This window comes from Elephantulus edwardii, unplaced genomic scaffold, assembly GCF_000299155.1.
Source record: "Elephantulus edwardii isolate Elephantulus edwardi_28Jun2011 unplaced genomic scaffold, EleEdw1.0 scaffold00059, whole genome shotgun sequence".
NCBI lineage: Eukaryota > Metazoa > Chordata > Mammalia > Macroscelidea > Macroscelididae > Elephantulus > Elephantulus edwardii.
The window spans coordinates 6,264,371-6,270,365 of record NW_006399809.1 but is presented as its reverse complement, the minus strand read 5'-3'; the positions used below and the strand labels follow the sequence as shown (position 1 = coordinate 6,270,365).

Below are 5,995 nucleotides of genomic sequence, written 5' to 3'. Positions count from 1 at the left end.
GTTGTGTCATCTGCATAACGCAGATTGTTGATGAATCTTCTTCCAATCCTGATATCACATTCCTCCTCAAAGAGCCCAGCCTCCTGAATAATCTGTTTTGCATATAAATTGAGAAGGTATTGAGATAAGAGTACACCCTTCCCAAGTTTGAACCATGCAGTGTTTCCTTGCTCTGTTCTGATGACTGCCACCTGGTCCAAGTTCAGGTTTCACATAAGCATGATCAAGTGTTCTGGGATTCCCATTCTTCTCAGAGTTAGCCACAGTTTGTTGTGATCCAGACAATCAAATGTCTTTGCATAATCAATAAAACAAAGATAGAAATTCCTTTGGTACTCCCTGCTTTCAACCAAGATCCATCTAACATTAGCTACAATAGCACTAGTTCCATGACCCCTTCTAAAGGCAGCCTGCACTTGTAGCAGTTCTCTGTTGATGTGCTGTTCATTTTTGGGTAATCTTCAGCAGAATTTTGCTTGCATGTGATATTAATGTTATTGTTCAATAATTTCCACACTCTGTTGGATCACCTTACTTTGGAATGGGAACAAATAGAGATCTCTTCTAGTCAGTTGGTCAGGTGGTTATCCTCCAGATTTCTTGGCACAACTTGATAAGCACATCTAGGGCAGCACCTGTTAGTTGAAATATGTCAGTTGGTATACCAACAATTCCTGGGGTCTTCTTTTGTGCCAATTCCTTCAAAGCAGCTTGAACTTCCTCCTTCACCACAGGCTCTTGCTTTTATGTTGTTTCATGAAATTCTTCTGTGTCTGCCAATTTTTTTTGGTACCATGACCCCATATACTCTTTCCATCTTCTTCAAATACTTCCTGGATCATATAATATTCTGCCCAAAGCATCCTTAAGTATTGCAACTTGAGGTTTGAATTTGTTCTTCCATTCCATTAGCTTAAGAAATGCTGAGCGAGTTTGGTCTTTTTGATTTTCTGACTCCAGCTCTTTGCACATTTCATTATAATACTTTACTTTGTTTTCCCGTGCTGCCATTAGAAATCTTTTGTTTAGCTACTTAATATCTTGATTTCTTCCCTCTACTTTGGCTTCTCAGCACTTTAGATCAATATTCAGAGTCTCTTCTGAAATCCAATTTGTTTGGTTTTTTTTTTTTTTTAAGTTTTGTAGTCTGTTAGGTATGTCTCAAACCTTTAACCTGAGCCTGTTTTCTTCTCTTCAAGGAAGACTGATTTTTTTTTCTAGTCTATTTATAACATTGCATAGTCTATCTCCACATACAGATTCTTATATTGTTACTCTCCTGCTGATTCTTGAGGTTGCATGACTCTACGTAAAATGGATAATGTGGCTGACATCTCGGTCCCTGATAAGTTCGCAAACTAGAAATATATTAAAAAGAGCAAATGAAAGTGAAAATGCTTATGTTACTGAAACATTTATGTTGCTATCAAGTGATAAGTACTGTCACAATGATGAACTTTGAGTTCTAACTGGAATGGGGTTTGATGTGTTGGACTTCTTGGGCTCATTTTTTCATGACATTTGGGAAGTTTTCTATGAATAAACCTTTCTGAGATTTCCCCCCTCTTCCTCTTTTTGGCATTTAAATTACATGTAAATTTTCCTTTTGAAAATGTCCCGTATAACTCTTGTTGTGGTGTACCACTGAGGTGGAACCAACTCATAGCTAACTCTTAGGTAGGTTTTCAGAGGCAGTTAATTGTACAGAAAAGACTGTCCATCCTTCTCCTGTGGAGCAGCTGGTGGCCTCGAACCTTGTGCCTTTGTGATTGCAGTGCAACTTCTTGCCACTAGGCCACCAGACCTCCCTATATAACTCTTAGGCTTTTTATGTATTTTTACTCTTTGAGCTTATTCTCTAACAGATTACTTATTAAGGGATTTGTCTTTTACTTTGCCGACTTTTTCTTCCACTGTATTTTTATTCTTTTATATACTTCCATTGAGTTATTTTGGATGTTTCATTGTTTGGATTATCTTGGATTTAAAGTCAATATTTTTGTATGTTTTCTAATTGTTTATTTAGTTTGTAATACTGTTCTTTATTATTTTCCTGAATTTTTCTATGGTTTTCTTGTTTTCCTTGATTTATCTAAGTGGCCTATATATAAGCCTGCTGAATTCTTTATCAAGTAATTCTTCCATTATCTCTTTCTCAGAAAAGGTCTCCCCGTATCCTCCTGCCCCCTCCTTTTAGCTTACCTATTGTTCACAGCTTTAGTTTGCTTGGCTCCACAGTCAACGCTCTTGGCACCAACAGCCAGGAAATTAAAAGATGTATTGCCAGGGAAAGTCTGCTGTTAGGAACCTCTCCAAAGTTCTGAAGAGCAATGGTGTCTCTCTCTGGAGACTAAGGTGTGTCTGATACAGGCCATGGTCTTTGCTGTCACTTGTTATGCATCGGTGAGTTGGACAATAACTAAGGAGGATAGAAGGAGAACTGATGCCTTTGAGCTGTGGTGCTGGAGAAGAGTATTGAGGGTACCATAGACTGCTAAGAAAACAAACAGATTCATCTTTGAGAGGGTTAACCCGGGCTGCTCCTTGGAAGCAAGGATTCCAAGGCTTTGTCTAACATACTTTGGACATGTTGTGAAGAGGGACTGGTCCTTGGAGAGGGACGTCATACTTGGAAGGTGGAGGGCAGGCGCAGGAGGGAAGGCCCTCTATGAGGTGGATTGATTCAGTAACTGGGGAAATCGGGATGGGTGTATCAGAGACAGTGCGATTGGCACAGGACAGAGCAGAGTTTAGAGCTGTTGTACATAGGGTCGCTATGAGTTGCAAGCGATTTGATGGCACATAACAACAACAACAACAACATTGTTTTTTGGTGCCATCAAGTCAAATACAACTTATAAAGACCCTATGAACAACAGATCTGAACTCTGTCCTATCCTACACCATCCTCATCATTCCTGACATACTTGAGCGCACTCCTGTAGTCAATGTGTCAATCCTTCTGGTTGAGCATTTTCCTCTTTTGCTGACCCCTCTCCTTTTCCAATCTTGACATCCCTCTCTAAGAAATAGCATCTCCTAATAACATGCCCAAAGCATGTGAGATGAAGCACTGTTATCTTTGCTTCATTCAGCTCACTTGTTAGAGCTTATTGAGTTTATTCATATAATTTGCTATTATTTGATGCTGCTAATGCATCAAGATGAGCAGAGGTGGGGAAGTAGAATATTTTCTGATCTCGGATTACAAGTTTTGTGTGGTCAGGTCTCTCTATGATCCTTGTGGGACCACAGGATCCGTTATGTTAATGGTTATCAGTTATGGTATTATCTGAAGGTCAGGGTAGGAAGCTTCTACAGCCACTTATCCAATGGATGGGAAGGCCCTTTGTTCATGCATAAATGATGGTGGGGAAATCAAGGGACTGAATTTAGTGTTTGTTCAATTGGCATATTGGAAATGTTTTAATATGGAATGTGGGATGCTTAAGCTGGGAAGACAATAGATGCAAGTATTAGAACCTTCTCCTTATAGCTAAGGAGAGGTACTTACTACTGGTGTCTATTAGGATGTGACTGTGTTGCTTATGCGGTGATGTGCCTATCAATCCAGTTATTGGGTGGTTCAGGGCATACTTTGACCATCTGTTGGGTTATGGGTTCTATGGATTTAATATGCTGGTTGTCAAGTAGTCAGAGTAAGGGTGCACATGTCATTGGACTCTGGATGGGTGGCATGTGACACGTGATCCACTAGAGCATCAACTACTGGGGAAGCAGGAAAGGGGTGGGTAGAAGTAGCACTGTCAATCACCAGGGGACTTGGAGTTGGGAAAGTAGAGTCCTGTTGGAGAGTTCATTTACAGGCACCAGGAGAGCAGAGTGATGGGGGGTAGCAAGTGGGCAGAAGGGATGAAGCATATGTGCTATGAACTGCTGGGCAGGGGAGAGGCAGCAAGCAAGGGTACTGCCTGATGCCAGGTAGGTGGAGGCTAGAGAAGCTAAAACTTCTGGCAACCAAGAGTTAGGGAATGGGGAAAGGAGGGAACTCCTCTAGTTGCTAATTTCTAGCGTGGCCATGAAGGAATGCCACTCTAAGTCTCAGGGCCCTGTCGTCTTCATGTGAGGGGCAGTGGGGAAGGACTGTCTGGACCCCAAAATCTCCAACTGCTCCTGTATGAACTAGGTTTCAACCAAACATCTAGGAACCATAGCTAAAGGGAAGCTCTGTCGCTACTTTGTAGATCACTTCCTGCCCTGAAGTTCTCTGGAGTTTCAGAGCTCACCTGTCTTCCTGCACTTTTCTCCTTAGATCTGCTTTGTGTTCCGCTCCCTTTGCTTCATTCAAGATATGTCTCCCTTGGATCTCTGTCTCCTCCTGTGGATTCTGCAAAGTTACCTTCCTATGCTCTTCACTTTAACACATTGCTTACTTTGTCTGAAAATGGCAACCCTCTAGAGATTTGGGGTCTCTATGTGTCCTATTTGAGGTTTTCATTCAGTTTCTCCTTTCTTTCAGTGTTTTATCATTCTTCACCTTCCGTGTGCTGCTCAGGGTTACAGGAGTGTCAACTGTATGTGTTTCACTTGATTTCTCCTGAAATTTAAACTCTAAAGAGATGATGTTTTATTCAAGGAAAGGTTTTTGGTGTGCCTGTTCAGCAGCACAAATTTTCAAGTGTGTAATATGCTCATCAAATATTATGACTGAACAATACTGACTGGTTTATGTGTTCTACTGAAAGAATGATCACATCTATCTCTGAAGAAGTAAAGTAAGAATGCTGCATAAAACTGAGGATGGCAAGACTTTATCTCATGTGCTTTAGAAATGCTATTAGGAGAGACCAGTTCCAGGAGAACGGGATCATGCTTGGCAGAAAAGAAAGAAGATCATCAATCAGATGCATCAGGGCTGGAAGAAGACTCATCAACAATCTGCGTTATGCAAATGACACAACCCTGCTTGCTGAAACTGCGGAAGACCTGAAGCATTTGCTGCAGAAGGTCAAGAACTGGAGCCTTCAATATGAACTGAAGCTCAATATCAAGAAAACAAATATTCTTACCACTGGGCTGATTGGCAGCATCATGATAGATGGTGAAGAGACTGATACTGTTAACAGCTTTAGTTTGCTTGGTTCCATAATCAACACTCTTGGAAGTAGCAGCCAGGCAACTGAAAGACATAATGAACTGGGAGTCTTCTGTCAGAGACCTCTCCAAAGTACTGAAGAGTAATGATGTCAGTCTGGAGACCTAGGTGTGTCTGTTACAGGCCATGGTCTTTGCAATCACTAGCTATGCATCAGAAAGTTGGACAATGACTAGGGATGATAGAAGAATTAATGTCTTTGGGTTGGGGTGTTGGAGAAGAGTATTGGACATACCATGGTTTGCTAAGAGAACAAATGGGCTTGTCCTGGAGAGGGTGAAACCAGGCTGATCACTGGAAGCAAGGATTCTGAAGCTTTGTTTAACATACTTTGGACATATTGCAAGGAGGTACCAGTCCTTTGAGAGGAGTATCATGGTTTGGAGGGCAGAGGGACAGTGTAAGAAAGGAAGCCCCTTTATAAACTGGATTGATTCAGTGACTGGGGTAATGAGGATAAGTGTGTCAGAGACAGTGAGATCGGCATGGGATAAAAAAGGGTTTAGGGCTGTTGTACATAGGGTTGCTATAAGTTGCAGGCGACCTGACAGCACATAACAATAACAAACAGACTAAGAACAAACAGACTGAGGCCCTCGATGAGACCGACTGCCCTAGGGACTGCAACAATGGGCTGAACCACAGCAACACTTCTGAGAACTGTCTTACATTTTACTGTACATAAGGCCACAATGAGTCAAAGTGGATTTGACAGCCCACACAGCAAGGTGTTTATGTTGTTGTTGTTGTTATGTGCCGTCGAGTCGTCTCTGACTCATAGTGACTCTATGCACAACAGCCATAAACCATGCTCTATCCTGCGCCAACCACACCGCCTCTGACACACCCATCCCGATTACCCCAGTCACCGAATCAATC

At 41.8% G+C, this 5,995-nt stretch overlaps 1 protein-coding gene across 1 annotated transcript in view; it reads right to left on the bottom strand.

Moving 5' to 3' along the window:
• Positions 1–5,995, bottom strand: part of VPS41 (vacuolar protein sorting 41 homolog (S. cerevisiae)) — a 286,074-nt gene that overhangs the window by 61,019 nt on the left and 219,060 nt on the right. The window lies entirely within an intron of this gene.